The sequence below is a fragment of the Ictidomys tridecemlineatus genome, chromosome 11, assembly GCF_052094955.1.
Source record: "Ictidomys tridecemlineatus isolate mIctTri1 chromosome 11, mIctTri1.hap1, whole genome shotgun sequence".
Lineage (NCBI taxonomy): Eukaryota > Metazoa > Chordata > Mammalia > Rodentia > Sciuridae > Ictidomys > Ictidomys tridecemlineatus.
In genome coordinates, this window is record NC_135487.1 from 44997701 (window position 1) to 45015025 (window position 17325).

The following is a 17325-nucleotide window of genomic DNA, read 5'->3' on the forward strand; positions in this document are numbered from 1 at the left end:
GATGACCACCAGACAGAGGCTTCTTTTTCTATAGGGGAGGGTCAAGGTCCAGGGACCCACAGCATATGCTCTGTTCTCTTTCCTGGACCCTTCTGCTACCACACTGAATTAATTCTGAGCTGGCTCTTGGTCTTTGCAGGTGCTAGGTGCTGTTCCCTTCTCATAAAACATTGTTCCTTTACCTCCACTAAGTTCAGAGATTGAGTCTTCAAGACTCAATGTATATCTTCATTTGGGACAAAACTTCTGAGAGGCCTATGTTCATTCCTAGGAATTATTTCCCTTGCTTATAATTTTCAAAATTTCATGTTTTAATCCGTGATCTCCTTGGAAGTACTATATTACTTATTTAAATATCTTTAGAACCTCATATGGGATTTGGGAGTGGATAGGGAGTGGAGTCCTCAAAAGAAAGAGCAGGAGGATGAGGAGACCCCCTTCGGCCAGTTTGGTCCAGTGGGAACTCAGGGACATCCCTGGGGCTGCACACATTGTTGGTGGACGGAGGTCTCCTGACTCTCAGTTCAGACTTGGCCTGTGATACCAGAATGTCCCTTGTCCTCATCTCAAAGGTAGCACCAAAAATACAGCTGGTGGAGTGGGAGGTGGCCATTGAGAGACAAGAGACTGGCACGGGACAAAAGTCACTGGAGTCTGGCCAAGTCTTGGCAGCAGGTTGCTTGGACACCAGGATGCTAAGAGCAAGAAAGGCACAGGGAGGGTGAAGGGGAGGAGCTTGTCATTGGGAGACTCGGGCTTTAGGGGCAAGACCTCGAGCCAGCAAAGGAACCAAGAAAAAGTGGCCCAGAACCTCCCCTGGATCAGAGGGCACTGACTCTTCTCAGCTGGGCGTCGGGCCCAACCTTAAGAAAAGTGGACATTGCAAAACATCTCTAGTGGGAGGAAGTGGTTTGGATTTCCTCCTTGAAGGTGGATGCTCTATTTAAATAGAATTCAGTAGAATGAAGTGGAAAGGGGAAGCACCCTGAGCCCTCTACATGGACCTTGAAATTGACTCCTTGCTGAAAAGGATTCAGAAATGGCCTCCCAGGGAATGAAGAAGAATTTTACAAGATCTCCACAAGGGTAGAAATGGGGTTGACAGAACCTGTGGCCATCTAGGGAACACTAGCTCTGTGCTTTATCTCAGTCTTTTTCACATTCTCCCCCAAATCTGGAAGGTGCTCAGATTCCCAAGGGTGAATGGTTCACTGAAGGACACACCCAACCATTCAGGGCACCCCTCAGGTCTGCACCCGACTGCTCCCAAAGTTAGCCAGCATTCCCAGGACTCTTGGAACCCACATTAAAGGACAGTTACCAGGCCAGTGTCCTACCCTGCTTTGCACAGCTAACTCCCTGTAACGGACACATACAGGCCAAATTATGAGTCCCTGGAAAAACAGGAACTGGCTTAATTCATCTCTTTCTTCCCAGAACCAATCCAAGGGTCAGGCTCCAAGTGGATGCTTAGGAAATAGCTGCCTCCCCAAGCCAGGATCTTTCCACTTCACTGATCTCGTTCTTACACCAAACCAGGGCGGTGGGTTTTATCATCCCTGTGTGTGAGAGGGAGAAACTGAGTCTCAAGAAAGGATATGTTGGCATATGTCATTTGACGACCTTTTAAAAATAAAAGGATTTTCGGAGCATGGTGTCTATAGGAGGTTTTTGTGACACATCTGTGCAAAAGGAACACTTATTTGTATTTTTAAAATAGATAAAAGTCTGGCTTACCACCCTTACTTCATTTGGCAGAAAATTCTATCTTGGCTTTATGGGGTGGAACTTATCTGAATTCTGGCGGCTTATGAGGAATAGGGGTTAGGGAAGCTCTGTCTCTGTTTTCAGTTCTCAGCTACAAAAATGGACATTAATGAACTTAGTCTTCAGGGGCTCTCATTGCACAGGTTCCTTCTGGGAGAGGCCCTAACAAGGTGTCCACACAGTTGAATATTGATATGAAATTTGGAAAAGTATTGTATTTTAACACCAAAGGGTGAAGTTTGCTGTTGCCTTCCACCCCCACATCCCCTCCTGTTAGGTAAGTTGCTGTAACGATGGACATTTTGTATTTGTGATTTTAAAGAAAGGTCCCCCAAATGTATGCACTTTAGCTGCTCCCCCATCCCCAAGACCTAGATTGACTGGACTCTACTCAAAGGGGCCAAACCCCTTCCACACAGGCCCCTGACAGCTGGCCTGGTCAGCCCTGGTGCCGTGGCTCCTCCTGTGAGGTCTTTTGGCTTTTTCTTTGCTCTTTCAGAGGTTCTACTCCTTGGGGACTGGGGGACTATCAGGGTGCACTGTGCACCTCCTTGTTGGAAACAGCAGCAGCCACTGGAGGATCCCTGTTGGGGCCAGGCCATTCCCTCTTTCAACTTGAGTTCCAGCTTGTCCTGTTTCTTCTCCGGAACCACTGATCCTCTGACAGGAAAGAGGGGAGAGCATGTGAGAGGACAGACCAGCCCTCCCAAGGAAAAGAGCGGCCTCCCCTTCCCTGGGGGACGTAAGAGAGGGCTCTTGTGCCCACTCATGCTTCACAACCCACACACACACCCAAAGCAGCTCAAAGACACCAGGCCCTTCCCTAATCACCCACCCTGACACAGTGACTCCCAGGAGGATCTAAAGATGCTCTCCCACAATGACACGGAGAGATTTGCATTAGGATCAGGGTTTCACCTGTGGTTTCATGAAGGGACCCTGAGAACAGAAAGGGACAGCTGAGGACTAGTGCTACAGCTGCGGAGGAGTTGAGGTGTGGCTGTGCTCGGTGCTTGATGCCACTGCCCAGGCGGCTCCCTCCCCATATCGGGGTGCACACATTGAAGGGGGTTGACTGGCTTCTGGAAAGAACTAGCTCCTGAGCTCAACATCCCGAACAGAAGGCCTGCTGCTGAGTAACAGAGGAGAAGCCCCAGTGGAGAAGGGTCCTAAAGTGCAGGTGCTGTTGGGAGCAGCGTGGCGGGCGGTCAAGCAGGAGGGGAAAGGCCAGCGGGGAAATGGCAGGCGTGGTGCGTGCGGTTGTTTTCATGCTCCTAGATAAAGTTCAAAGCAAAAGTTCCTGATATTCCCCGAGGAGAGGACATCCAGGTTGTGTTCCTGCCCAGAGCTGAGTAAACAGGATTACTGGAGCCTGCGGTGGCCTCTGCTGGGCACACCGGCTGCAGCCTGGCTGGCGCTGGGCGGCAGGACAGCAGGGCGATGGCGAGATAGGAGCCGCCCTGGCCTCTGGACCTGAGTCCCCAGGCAACGCCTCTATTGGTACTCGGTGTCTCGGGCACCTGGAGTCTGTATCTCATGTCAGAATGTACGCGCAGCCTTTCACCCAACAGTTCCATTTCTAGAAAAAGATGAGAAGTAGTTGCTGGTGCCTGGGAAGATATTTGTCCAGGGTCTTCCACATGGTGGTGTTGGTATTAGGAAAAACTCAGAAGCAGCCTAAATCCCTAGCAGTGGGGGTAAGTGGGGAAACACATGTGTCTCTTTGACAGAAAAAAAAAAAAAGAATTAGCCATCTTCTGAATATTTGTTGATGTGGAATATTTAAGAAATTGTGCCAGCTGAAAAAATAAAAGGCTATAAGACAGTGTGTACTATCTGCTCTCAGTTATGTAACTATATATTACAATGACATTTAGTGAATATTTACCATGTGTCAGGCTTAGCTCCAAGTATATTTAAAATAGATTAATACATCTAGCCATGCAATACGTTTATGATGGAGATATTTTCATTGTCTCTATTTTACACACGAGGAGATGATGGCACAGAGTGTCTGTGTAGTCTGTATAAGATCACACAGCAGTGAGTGGCAGAGCCTCTTTGGGAATATGGCACCCGGCTCTACCACTCGTGGCCTCTCCAAGCCTGCCATCATCTCTCTCCTCCCGGGTGGGTGCGCACGTGTGTGCAGTTCTCGGTCTTTCTTAGAAAGGTCCCACCCAAATGTTAGCTAGGTTTTAAGTAATCACCACCCCCCTAGGACAAAATAAGGCAAATATTTCCACGATAGAGTAGAGGTCCCACCTGTGGGCTCTGGAGGACGCCCCGTGCCTGGAGGACGGAGAGCGAGCAGTGTTCCTCTTAGGATCCTGCCCGCGCAGACACGGCCATTCCCCAGTTGTCTTATTCAGTGAAACTGCGATTGAGTGCCAGGGCTGTGCAGGGGTGTCCTAGGTTCTGGGGATTCAGCAGTGAACCAGACGAGTGACACATGGCCAGGAGTCTCATAAGGCTTCCCTCCTGTGGGGCAGTCAGGGAGGCAACCAGTATGGAATAGCCAAGAAAAATATCAGAGGGAGTTCAGTGCTCAGTAGAAGACTGCAAGGGGGTGGGACCATAGGGTGGGGTCATGGGCTGAGGAAGGTGACCTTTGAAAAGAGAGAGAAGAGAGAAAGAGAGAGAGAGAGAGAGAGAGAGAGAGAGAGAGAGAGAGAGAGAGAGAAAGAGAGGGGTGTGGGGAAGCTAACCCAAACGCAATAAAATGTTCACATTTAGGAAGTTCAGTGAAGAGCACATTAATTTTTTTTTGTGACATTGCTATAAGTCAGGATTATTTTTAAATAAAAGGTATTGAAATAAATATATTACAAATCAAAATGGTCCCTGTACACCTAAGGAAGCAGTGGGTGGACTTGCTGGGGAAAGATGTGGTGGGTGAAGAAATCAAGGGCTAAGTGGACGAGGCCGTGGTGCCTTTGACTGAAGTGGGGTGAGGCTGAGATTAGGGGATTGGTAATATGCATGCTTTTCTTAGCCCTGTAACAGCTGAGGGGCCACGTGGCCACCGTTCAAAGCTCTCCACTCTTCTCACTGGGTGTCCTGAGTTGGTTAGGATTGGAATGACACTTCATTGTCTCGGTGAAGAAACTGTGGCTGAGTTTGGGGAAGTGATTGCACAATGTCTCATGGTGCTGAGCTTTGGTGTTGGGTCAAAGTCAGGTGTGACTCCACCAAGCTCAGCACTCCCAAGGCTCATTCCAGAAGATGGACTACCCTAGGGTAATGCAGGCGTTGAACAGACTGGGGAGAAAACACCCCTTGGAGGATGCACGTGAACTCAATTTTAATAGGTTGTGAAATGGAGGTTGAAACTGCACTCTTAGACATTACCAAGGATCCCCAGTGAATCTGTTTACTCCCCAGGAGGAGCAATGCTATGGACTGAAACTTGACCTCTCTGGATGCTAAGCTAATGTTCCATCCTTATTATTTATAATCCTTATTAAAACGTAGTCAAAGCTGCTTGCTTCCATTTGAAGGTGATCATGAGAATCAGCAACCAGTAAGGAATAGCCAAGAAAAATATCAGAGGGAGTTCAGTGCTCAGTAGAAGACTGCAAGAGGGTGGGACCATAGGGTGGGGTCAAATAATTCAAAGGGAAGGGTTTTGTTGGACAGACTCCTAACTGGGGCTTGGGGCCCTTTTCACTGGTTCTAAACACACGGTGAACGCTTCACTTTGCCTTTGGAGGTTACCTTTGTGACTAGCTCAACTTCTGCCAGTTTGGAGACCAACTGAAAATTCCAGGACATACAAAAGTGCAGGAGCTTAGAGAAAGAGAGTCAATATTTACCATTTAAGTAGCACCTGCTAAGCCCTTGTGACCTCATTTAGCGCCACCCCCCAAACCTCTGGAGGTGACCCCACTCTCCCCTTCTTAAAAAAGAGGAAACTAAAGTTTGAAGAATTCAACAAGGTCCCACACCAGCTGTGAGCCCACACTGCTGATCCCCAAGGCTCATGCCCATTTTGACTGTACATCGTAGCCAGACTGGCCCTCACTTCTCCCCAAGAGGAAGGCAAGCTGCTCAACAGGGGTGCAGGAATGAGCTCCCTTGGAAATCCACCCTGCTTGCAGTCCTCATCACCCTAAATCAATGATCTGCATGATTTCATCAGGATGGTATTCATGCCTGATTTATGTTGGCAACAGAGCAAACTATAAATTGTGCCCATGGACCAGTTGAAGCCTTTTCTCACGTTGGAGATGTTTATAGACACAGGAAACATGGCCTCTGCATGAATGTACTGGTCTTCTCTATGTCAACAGCATCATAAATAAACGTATCCAGGATCTCTGCCTGGACTATTTTCCATAGATACCCAGCAAACCCGTGAAGCAGGTCATTATTACCAACAGGAGCAAGGAGGTCCTGCCTTACCCTGACAAGAGAGAGGCCTTTTTGACTGAGGACCATTAAAAAGCACCCCACCCCCGCCCCCCTTGGTTAGCAGCTGGGCCCGGTCCATTGGGTGGCCTCTCTCCTTTCTGCAGCGTGAGTGGTTGTCTCCCAGCCTGGCATCTAGAGTTGTGGCATTGCTTGCTTCTGGCGTAGCAGGCTCACTCTGCGGACTCAAACCCTTCACTCTTGCTTCTCTCATCAGTTGGCAAATCTCTCACCCACTTTATGACAGTGGATTCCCTCGAGGGTCATGTGAGAGGCCTTTTTCTAGTGTCCCTGCTTTGCAGACAGAGAGAATGAGGCACAAAGAGGGAAGCATCTCTTCTTTGACTTTGAATTTTTTACTAAACTTGGCACTAAACTCTGTCCTTACCAAGGATTAGTAGTGGTTATAGATTCTCACCACCACAGCTGTCAACAAGCCTGCTAGAGACAGCTGAACACTCACAATGGGCTCAGATTAAAAAGAATTGATTGCACAGGTGCAGGGAGAGTTGGAGATGAGCACCTGGACACTGGCTACAGTGGGGGAGCCATTAGCACCTGTTATGGACTGAATTTTGTCCTGTCCCCCAAATTCATATTTTGAAGACCTAACCCCAGTATCTCAGAATCTGACTTTGTTTGGAGATAGGGTCTTCAAGTAGATGGTTAAGTAGGAAAGAGGTCATGAGTGGGGGTCCTAACTGAATATGACTGCTTTTGTATCAGAGGAGGAGATTTGGACACAGACATATGGGAAGGGTCGTATGAGGACACGGGAAACATGGCTATTCACGAGCCAAGAAGAAAGACATCTGGAGAAACCTTGATCTCAGACTTCCTGCTCTATGAGAACACAGGTTTCTGTTGTTTAAGCCACCCAGTCTGTGGTTATGGCGGCCCTAGAAACTGAATATACCTTACTCTAAGTTTGACAAGCAGGAAAAGAAATAAATAGCTCACCTCTCTCCTCCCAGCCTCTGATCTGCTAGAGCCTCCCATGGGCTGAACCCAACTGAAAAGCTGATAAGGTGAGGGTACAATTAGCATAGGATCCCAGCAAGAGCCCTGATAAGGGCTGGGCAGATCCATTGATTCATCTTTTCATTCTTTCTCACATTCAACAAATATTCTTCAAATCCTTATGACATACCGGGAGCTATTCTGCGTGCTGTGGGTATAAAGATAAGTAAAATAGAGCTCCCTGTCCCCAAAGGGCTCATATCATGGCATAGAGGGTAGATATTACTACGTACTCCTCCTTGTAAGAACCCCACTGTACCCCATGCTGATGGTTGCTGTTTGCTCATGATGCTGTGGCACAGAGGAGGGCTTGATCATTTGGCCAGAGAGGTAGGAAGAGAACCGTAGAGGAGGGGTACTCTGGCTGGCCCCTGAAGCATGTGCGAGATTTTGTGGAGGATAGAAGGGGAAGGTCATTCTAGGCTGACGGACCTGCCACCAGGGATGTACAAAGGAGAGGATTTCTCAAGGAGAGGCTGAGAGGTAAATGTAAACCCTCTGCAGTCAGAATGGCTTTTCAGCTATAATGCCTCACAACACTATTTCTGCATTGGGCACTGATCTGTAGCTGGAGCCACATTGTACAGTGGCAAGAGTAGGGTCCTAGAGTCTTACACTGAAGCCTCAATGTCAGCACCTGCTCCCCATGTGAACGTGGGCAAGTCCCTCAATCCTTCTGAGCCTCTGTCCAAACAATCTGCCAACGTTATTGTGTGTCTTTGCTGTTCTAAGTCCCCAAACTGTAAGGGTGGATGGTGCTCTTGGGAGCAGATGGTCTAGGAAGACACAGGCTCTCTCTACTGAGCCTTTCTGTGCATGTGGAAAGGCTTCCAAGGTTGTGCTCAAATGCTCTGGAAACACAGGTTAACACATAGCCTTAACATGTTCCAGGGACATGTATGACATCCAAAGGAAGAAGAGAGGAAACACATGTGAACTGCTAACTGGATTGATGGTGTTGTGGCTGCTGACATGGCAGGCAAGAGCTTTTTCATTTCAGGTGTTCTCATTGCACTCCCTGGTTATCCCCACTTCACACCAAGGCTCAACCTCATGCCTCTCTTACCATTTAAACCCAATCTTTAAGTGCCAGAGGATGTATGGGAAAAGGAACACTTTTATACTGGTGGCAGGATTGTTAATTAGTACAACCACTATGGAAATCAGTGTGGAGTTTCCTCAGGAGACTAGGCATGGGACTACCATGTGACCTAGCTATCACTCCTTGGTGTCCAATCTAAAGAATTTAAGTCAAGCATGCTATAATGATATTTGCACACCTGTGCGTATAGTAGCACAATTCACTACTGCCAAACCATGGAACCAGCCTAGGTGTCCATCAATGGATCAATGGATACAGAATGTGGTATATACAAACAATGCAGTTTTACTCAGCCATAAAGAAGAATGGAATTAGGACATTTGCAGAAAACGGATGCAATGAGAGCATTGTGTTAAGCAAAATAAGCCAAACTCAGAAGGTCAAGGGTCATATGTTTTCTTTCATATGTGGAAGTGAGAAAGGAAAAAAACAAAGAAAAGAAAAGTGAAGGGATCTCATGAAAATGGAAGGGAGATCAGTAGAGTAGAGGAAAGGGCCAGGGGAAGGAGAAGGACAAAGATAGGGGAAATACTGGAGAATGCTATTGACCAAATTATATTGTCATATCATGTGCATGTACGAATCTGTAAAGCAAATCCCACTATTATGTATGTTTATAATGCAATGATAAAAACGATGGGAAAATTGTTAAAAAGTAAACTAGGGTGGCACTCAGCAAACCACAGGCATACAGTTCCTGGGGGACCTTCCCACCTCTCTGCAGATGTTTTCCAGCATATGGTGAACAATTTGCAGTTTACCAAATGTCTCTTGCTAGTTCTGGCCCTCTGCTTTGCACATGCTGTTTTCTCTTCCTGAAATGCCACCCTCCTGGTCCAGCCCATCTCATGCTTAAGATTCATGTCTCCCACCAGAAGCCTGTTGACTGCCTGGACAGAGAGAACTGCTTCCAGTGTATTGGTAATTACTCACGAGCCTGGCTTCCCCCACTAGACTCAGCTCTCAGAAGCTATCTCAGTCACCATTGTCTCCCTGTTGTTGCACCTGTCCAGCATCTCTGTCTACACCTAAATGTTTGGTTTGTCAATATTTTACAGCTAGTTCTTCTTTGCATTCATTGCTCTGCACTTTTACTTCATTCTTTTCTCATCTTTGGATGTGTAAGTCGGGCATCCCAATCAGAACCAGTTGCAAAACATGTCACATATTATGAAGATCAAGGTGTATTCCTGGGAAGCTGCAGTGGCTCCTGAGTTCCCAGCTGTTTCAGATCCAAAGGTGTGGTCTTCTTTGTATCCTAGAGGGGCCAAACTGTCATCTGATTGTGCAGAAATGCCAAAAAGTCTTTTGGAACCAAGCAAGGAAGAAAAGGGAGTCAGGGGAGCATGACTGGCTCCTAATAGATGCCCCAGCCATGCTTAATAAATAAATGAGAGAAAGAAGAAATGAGGAAGGGAAAGCAGGAAGAAAAAAGCAAGGCACACTTGCTTATTTTGGTTTTAAACTAAACTTAAGTGGCACTTTACCAAAGCGAGTTGGCAGAGTAATATGCAGAAACATGAGAAGAAAAAGGAGCCAGCCTTTATTGAGTGTTTAGAATATCTTTACTGAACGAGACACGATGCTCATGTGATCTTGCTTTAATTTAAATGGAATAATACCTCATTGGAACAGATATTTCTTTGAGTTTTACAGATGAGAAACTTAGGGATCAGAGAAGTGAAAACATTTTTCCAAGGTCATACAGATTTGGTCTGTGGGTCTAAAGGAAGTTAGAACAAAATCAGACTTAAACCCAGGTCTACATGACTCTACCTCCCCTGTCTTTCCTCCACAATAATGAGATGTCTAAATTCTCGGGGCAGAGGGGGGATTTTTAGAAGAGCCACACTGATTTGGATGCATCTACTCTGAGTGCATTTTGTTTTTCGGTATCAGTCTCCTTATGTCAAAATCACAGCTTCCCATGGGAACCATCTCAGAGACCATCAGAACCAACGCTATTCATCTTAAGATCCTAGATACAATCACAGTACTCTTCCCACAAGAGATGTGCAGTGTGTAATTACAGAGGGTCTTAGATTATATTCCTTGGTTTTCCAAGAGCAAAACTTCTTCAACTGTAGGCAACACTGAGCCAGGTGCTATCAGTATGCTCTCTACCTCAGCAATGGGATCCTAACTGCCAGCCAGCTGGCAGGTGATCCAGTGCCAACATCCTAGTGTAAAGCCACTCCTGGTACCACTGTCTTGTCCTGGGTGCCTTGAGAAACAGACCCAGAGGCAGGTATTTGCCTGTGGAAAGTTTATAAGAGTGCTTTAGAAGACACCAGCCACGAGGGAGCAAGCAAGGCAGGACTGGCTGCAGGGGGACATTGACCTGAGATGCAGTTGCTAGAGGCTCTGCAGCTTGGATGGCCTTTCTGAGTTGTAACAAAGTGAAGTAAGCAGATCTTTCACACGAATCCATTGATATGGATGGCCCCTAGAGAGTGAGCATAATGTTGCTTGGGGCAGCACCCTTTAACCAAGGGTACTCCTTACAGAGGGAGTCACTGTGAGTTGTCAGTCACCAGTGCTGTTGGTAAGTAGGGAAATGACATTGGGCAATTGGGTAGCAAGGTATAACAGCATCCACTGCATTGGATGGATGGATGGATGAATGGATGAATGGATGAATGGACATCTTCTTGTCTTTCTAAGTACTTTGGAAATCCTTGGAAAAAGGTCTGATCTTTCATGGAACCATTCTTGGTTGCTCAGTAATTGTGCTTGGTTCCTTAACATGATAAAAAACTTTGAAAATGACACTTGAATTCAATTTATTTATTTTATTGATTGGGGAATAAAAGAACCCAAGTTCTTAAATGTTTATCTAACTTGCCTAAAGTCCCTTGTGAACTTGTGATCTAATTGAGACTTCGTGAGCATTTTGCTTTCTCAGGAACAGAGGTTTAACCACATGAAGATGTCCTCTGATGTGTAGCCAGCTATCTGCAGATCTGGGGTTGGTTGAAGGGTCCAGAGTTATCAGGGAAGCCCTGCTCTAGCACATGGCTTCCTTCCTCAAAGTCAACTCCAGATCCATAAGGTTTCAGGCAGTGCATGAGCCACATTTGGCTCTAGTGTAGCAGCAGGAGAAATTCTGAAAAAAAAAAAAAGGACACACATTATTCTTCGTGATGAGCCTTCACTGAAGCCCCACTTGGTCCTTCTAATTTCAAACCACAGCACAGAACCTGCCTTGGGCCCTCTCCAGCTGTAAACAGAGCAAGGAAATGTCTACACTCTAGATGGCAATTTGCCTAGCAGAGAACAGCAGTTCTGTATCTCAGCATGTGGGGTGACATGGATGTTTGGTAGGTGATTTACAATCATCTCTTCCACATTGGTTATAGAACTATAAAAAAAAATGTATTTTGGATCATAGCCGGGTAGGTCTTCTCCTAAATGTGGGACTAGTTGACACCTATTTAGCATTAGTTTCTGCAAGTGTGAACTAGATAGCAATCCCTCACCCTACAGCTTTATTATAGATGAAGTGTGGCAAGCACTTGCCACTGTATCCAGTACATGCATCACAACAATGTCCATCCCTGCTTCTCTCAAGTTATTGAGTTACTTGGCCACAACTTAATGGCTTCACACCACAATGTCCTGTGCATCTTGTTTGCGGAGTACAGTTTGGTTGAAACTTGAGTCAAGCATTCTGCCCGTTTTTTGGGCAGAGCTGATGGAGGGAGAGAGCAAAGCCCCTCGTGGTGCTGTGAACAGGTTCTTCCTTAACTTCAGCTGGAGGCATGCAGGCTAAAGCCAAAACAGCAGCCAGAGAGTTTTAAAAATGAAGACCTCTCCCATTTAAGAGACCAGATCCAGCTACACCCACTGCCTTAGACTCTCCTGGGCAGCACAACCTCCGCCTCCTGTGTGCAGACTTTGCCATCCCTTTGCGGGGCTCAACTCCTCACACAGCATTTGTGCATGGAGTCAGGTCCTGTGGGAGGAACTAGGGACATAGGGGTGTGATGTGAAGGCTCCTGCTTTGGGGGAACCAGAGTCTAGTGAAGACAACCAGTACAAACAGATAATGTCACTTAGCGCTGCTCTGTTACAAACAGGAGCTGGGGGGACAGAGAAGCTTGGGTTGAGGAGGTCACTGAGGACCTTGCAGAAGTGGAGATATTTGTGCTGCATCTTCAAGGGTGAGTATGAATCTTCCCACTTGAAGAAGAGGGCAAGGAGGAGAGGGTATCCCAGAAAATACAGAATGAAAGGCCAAGTCATGGTAGAATGGCAAAGCCTGGGGTAGGCTGAAGACTGATGTGTTTTGGTGGTTGTCAGATTATAAAGGAGATAGGGAGTCTTCACTATAAAACATTCCTTGGATCTGACATTCCAAGCTTCAATGATTTGCCCCAACACACCTCTCTGAATTCTGAAAAGCAATGAACACCCCCTGCCCCCCCAATCAGTGCCAGCACCCAAGCAGTAGTGGACGGTGGGGAATACAGAGTGCTAAGCTTGGTAATTACTCTGAGTCGTATCATTGCTAAAGCCACTTCCAGTCTTAGGACTCTGATTCAGGATGCTACCAGAGTACATTTTTTTCCCCCAGATATTGTTTTTCTGAAAACATCTGGCTTTAAATTTTCTCATGTCTTCTTGGCAGTCCCTGATTCCCTTTAAATAGAAAACACACAAGGATAATATTCCGGTGGTCATTTTTGAACATCTCCACGGTATTAAACAGCCACTTTCACATCCCATCTCCTTGAAGCCTCACAAGTAATTGTGAGTAAATGTGATTAGCCTATTTTTTCACAAATGAAGAAATCAGCCCAGAGACATTATGTGGCATGCCTAAGGATACACAGTGATGGGATGGGGAGTTGAATCTGAGGCTGCCTGACTCTAAAGACAATCCAACCCCTCTGCCATCCTGATGGCCCTGACTTGGTTGGATGGAACTTTGCTTGAATCTCTTGCCTTCCTCCTCTCTTCAGTTGAAAAATCCCTGCTCTTTTGGGAACTTTCACTGAAGCTTGACTTGGAACTTGGAATAGTAGCCAATAGTTCCCAGAGAGACACCTTGAACTTACTGAAGTCAGGTTCTCCCTAGGAGAGTGGGCCTTGGTGGGAGGATCACTCCTTGACTAATAAGTTCTCACCACAGGGTGTTTGTATTGTCCCAGCGTCAGAAAAGTGAGACCTGGAAGGGACCTCTATCTTCTTTAGCCAAGCCCCGCTATGTAAATGAGAATGTCAAGACTCAGCAGGACCTTGGGTTGCACATAGTCAGGAAGTAAGCAGAGTTCAATGTAATTCCATGAGAATGTTGTGTCTGGGTTCACCATCTCCCTTCTGCTGATAGGTTTCTGGCTCCAGGAAGAGATGCAGTAAGTCAGGCAGGAGCCCAGGCACATCTCAGGTGGCAGAGTCGCTGTGCTAGTTCAGAGACAGGTGTAGAGACTTAATGGGAGTGGGGGAGGATTGTGGGGTTCTGCTGACTCGGGGATCCTACGGACTGCTCTGAGTGGGAAGCCCTGGACTAGAGGAGTCTGCAGACCTTCTGGGCACCATGGAGGCTTAGACTTCTCCAGGAAGAAAGAGCAGAACAGACCATCAAGTTCATTAGGTTCCATCTTCTTTCAAAGAAGGAAATGGAAGCTTAGAGAAGGGAAGTGACTTACCCCAGATCACAAAGCCAGGGAGTGTGGCAGAGCCAGGACTCGTAGGCCAGGAAGGGCTCTGGGTCCATACTAGGCCACCGAATATTTGGAATCCCCCCTCTGGTTCTGCTGCTTTCTAGCTGTGTCTTTTACAAGTCACTTGACATCTTTGAGCCTGTAAAATGAGGTCAATGGGAGAATTAAATGTGGCTGTAACAAAGGTGTGAATCTCTGTGTGTACACAGTAGCTATTAATTCCCAGGCCAGAGCCTCCTACTTCTACCTTGAAGCCTTGGAAATATTACCTGGAAGCAGGGCAGAGGGGCGTTGGCACTGGTTATTTTAAACATAAAGGTGTCAGGGAGTCAGAGTGTGAAGATGCCTGTTGTGTCAGGAAGACACGGACGAGAAGTGTCTCTGGAGCCCAGGTGTGAGCTGGGCTGGAAGGACCGCAGTGGCCGGGGCCCAGAGCAGTGCCTTGTCACAGTTTCTCAGGGGAGTAGCTTATGCTTAGCCCCAAAGATGAAGGGGCTATATGAAGAATAGCTAGACCTGTGTTCCTGAAAGTCCTCTGGAGGGACCCTATGTCTGGGTCAGCGTGGATATAGGGGAAGCTCTTGAGCAAAAAAGGCAGTTGTCCTAGAGAAAGTCATGGGGAACCTGGGCCAGGGTAATGCAGTTAATATGGGATAGATGGCAAAGGTAGGAAAAATAAATCCACAGGGATTAGAAACTAATTCAATGTAGAGGGCAAGGGAGAAGAAGGTATCCACAGTGTTTCCCTCTTCTGGCATCAAAACATGAAGAGTTCTGCAAAAATCACTATAAACAAGACAAGACAAGACAAGAGATTGATGGGGGAAGGTATTCGCTACATACACAAAAGATAATAGACTATATATAAGCATTGAAATGAGAATAATCAGTAAGAAAAAAATTAACGGCAAAAGAGAATGCATATAAAGGTGTAAAGAATTGCAGATGAGGAGATGTAAATGGTCAACAAACTTTTGAAAAGCTCAATCTCACCAGTATTCAGTGAGCTAAAGCAGGGAGGTTCCATTTTACACCTGCCACACTGGCAAAATCTTAAGAATCCAGCAATACCAAAAGCTGATGAACATCTGAAACAATGAGACGAGTCATGCCTTGATGGCTGAAGTAGAAATTCTTACCCTCACTTTGGAGAGGGCCTTGCCCTGTCTATTTGGTAGATTTGGTGGTGGATATGCCTTACCTCTCAGCAATTTCACTTGCAAATATATATTCTGGAGAAGTTGCATACACATTCACAAAGACTATGCAGAAACATCCCTAATGCCTATCAATAGAGAAAAGAATTGCAGCACATCTATGCAGAGGAATGCTGTACACCAGTTAGGCGAACTGGGAAGTTCTGGTTGAAATTAAGATGCAGGAAGTTCATGGGCTGTGGTTGCAGCCTAGAGGCTGGAGATCTGGGGGAGCTGGTCTTTCATTTTGATCTTGAAGGCAGGAAAAACAAAACAAACAAAAAAGACAACTAAATAAGAACAAAGCAAAAACAAACAAACAAAACATTCCTGCAAGAAAAATACTTTCTCCTTTTAAAAAATTAAATTTTTATTCTATTCAGATCTTCAGCAGATTTGATAAAGCCCACCCACATGGGGGGGGGGCAATCTGCTTTATTCAGTGTTCCAACTCAAATTTAATCTGACTCAGAAACATCTTATAGACACATCCAGAGTAATGTTTTACCGTGTAGCCCAGTCAATTTGACAGATATAATGAACTACCACAGGGTAAGTTTTCTCTTCCCCCTCCTCCTAAGTCAGCTTGGATGCTAGGGCAGCCTGAATCCCTGAACTATGCAGTAAACGTGGACAGTGAAAACTCCAAGACAAACTTTTTCTTTCTGGCTAGAGGCTGAGAAAGCGTAGACCCTGCAAGGCAGAGTGTGGGGGTGCTCCCACTCTATTTCACTCATCTTGCCCTCTAAGCTTGGCCCCCTAGTACACCAGTCACATATTGCATTCCTGCTGTGGTGGCAATGGTAGCTTTGCTGTCACCTGACACTGTCGGAGAAGATTCCTCTTTGGACACAGAAGGGCCCCGGTGGTCTGAAGAATGTGTGTGTGGTAGGGGAAATCCCCATTTTTTTGTCTTCCCTTTTTGTCTTGATGCTTCATTTTCAAGGTAGAGATGGGTCATGGAAAATGTGTGACAGCAGGAGGCGGCTGAAACTGCTCCTATCAGCACATCAGAACACTGGGACCCTGTGTTAGGGTGACAGGGAGATCATGGCCAAGAAGGAGGAGGAGAAAGGAGCTCCTTAGATCTGTATGAAATCCTGGGCTTGCGCTGAGGCTTCACATACAAGAATCTGATCCAAAGCAACATACAAAAGCTCCAAGACTGAGCTGCAATGCAGACACTCCTTGGATTCCCAGAGCAGTCATGGGAGAGACCTAAAGAGCACTGCAAAGGCCTTGAAAATTAAACCAGCAACAGAATCCTGGCCTGCAGATAGTAGACTGGGATCTGTGATTTGTGGTCTGAACCTAATTATCTGAGTTACTTAAAAACAAACAAACAAACAAACAAAATAACTAAATATTATCATTCTGTGGAGAATCTTAATAGGATGCAGAGTCTTGTAACAATACTAAAAACGTCCAAGATACCACTAAAACTAATTAGTAAACAAAGAATAAGAAAGTTAACAGACACCAACACCAAGCTGACCCAGATACTGGGATAAGCAGACAAGACTTAAAAAGCAGCTGTTCTACCATGCTCCATGAAGTGAGAGTAAACATTATTGAAATAAATGAAAAGGTAAGAGTTTTCAGAAACTTCTGAATAAATGGAAATTTTGCACGAGTAACACAGTGGAGAGAGCCTGTGAACTTAAAGTTAAATCAGGGATGGGATTGGCCATCTTATTCTGTGAGGAGAAACACAGTAAATATTTTAGACTTTTTTGGCCACAATGTCTCAACTCCTCAGCTCTGCAGTTGTAACATGCAAACAGCCCCAGAGAAAAGATAAATAAACAGGAATGCTCTAATCAATATTTACTTGCCCCAACAGGCAGGTTAGAAAACTACATTCTCAGCTCATTTTATGTGGCCCTCATTATAAAACCAGACAAACACAGTGTAAAAAAATTAGATAAAAAATGAGCATATTAAACCTGGCAATATATAAAAATGCAGATAGTAGTTTACAACCCATTGGAGTTATTATAAGGAATGCCAGTGTGCTTTATTATTTGAAAAGCAAAAACTATACTCCAAAACATTAACTAAAGGAAAAGCACATGGTAATAGGCACTGAGATAGTAGCATCTTCCCCGACAGATTCAGCAAACAAGGAAGAGCAGAGACCTTCTTTAACCTGATAAAGGTCATT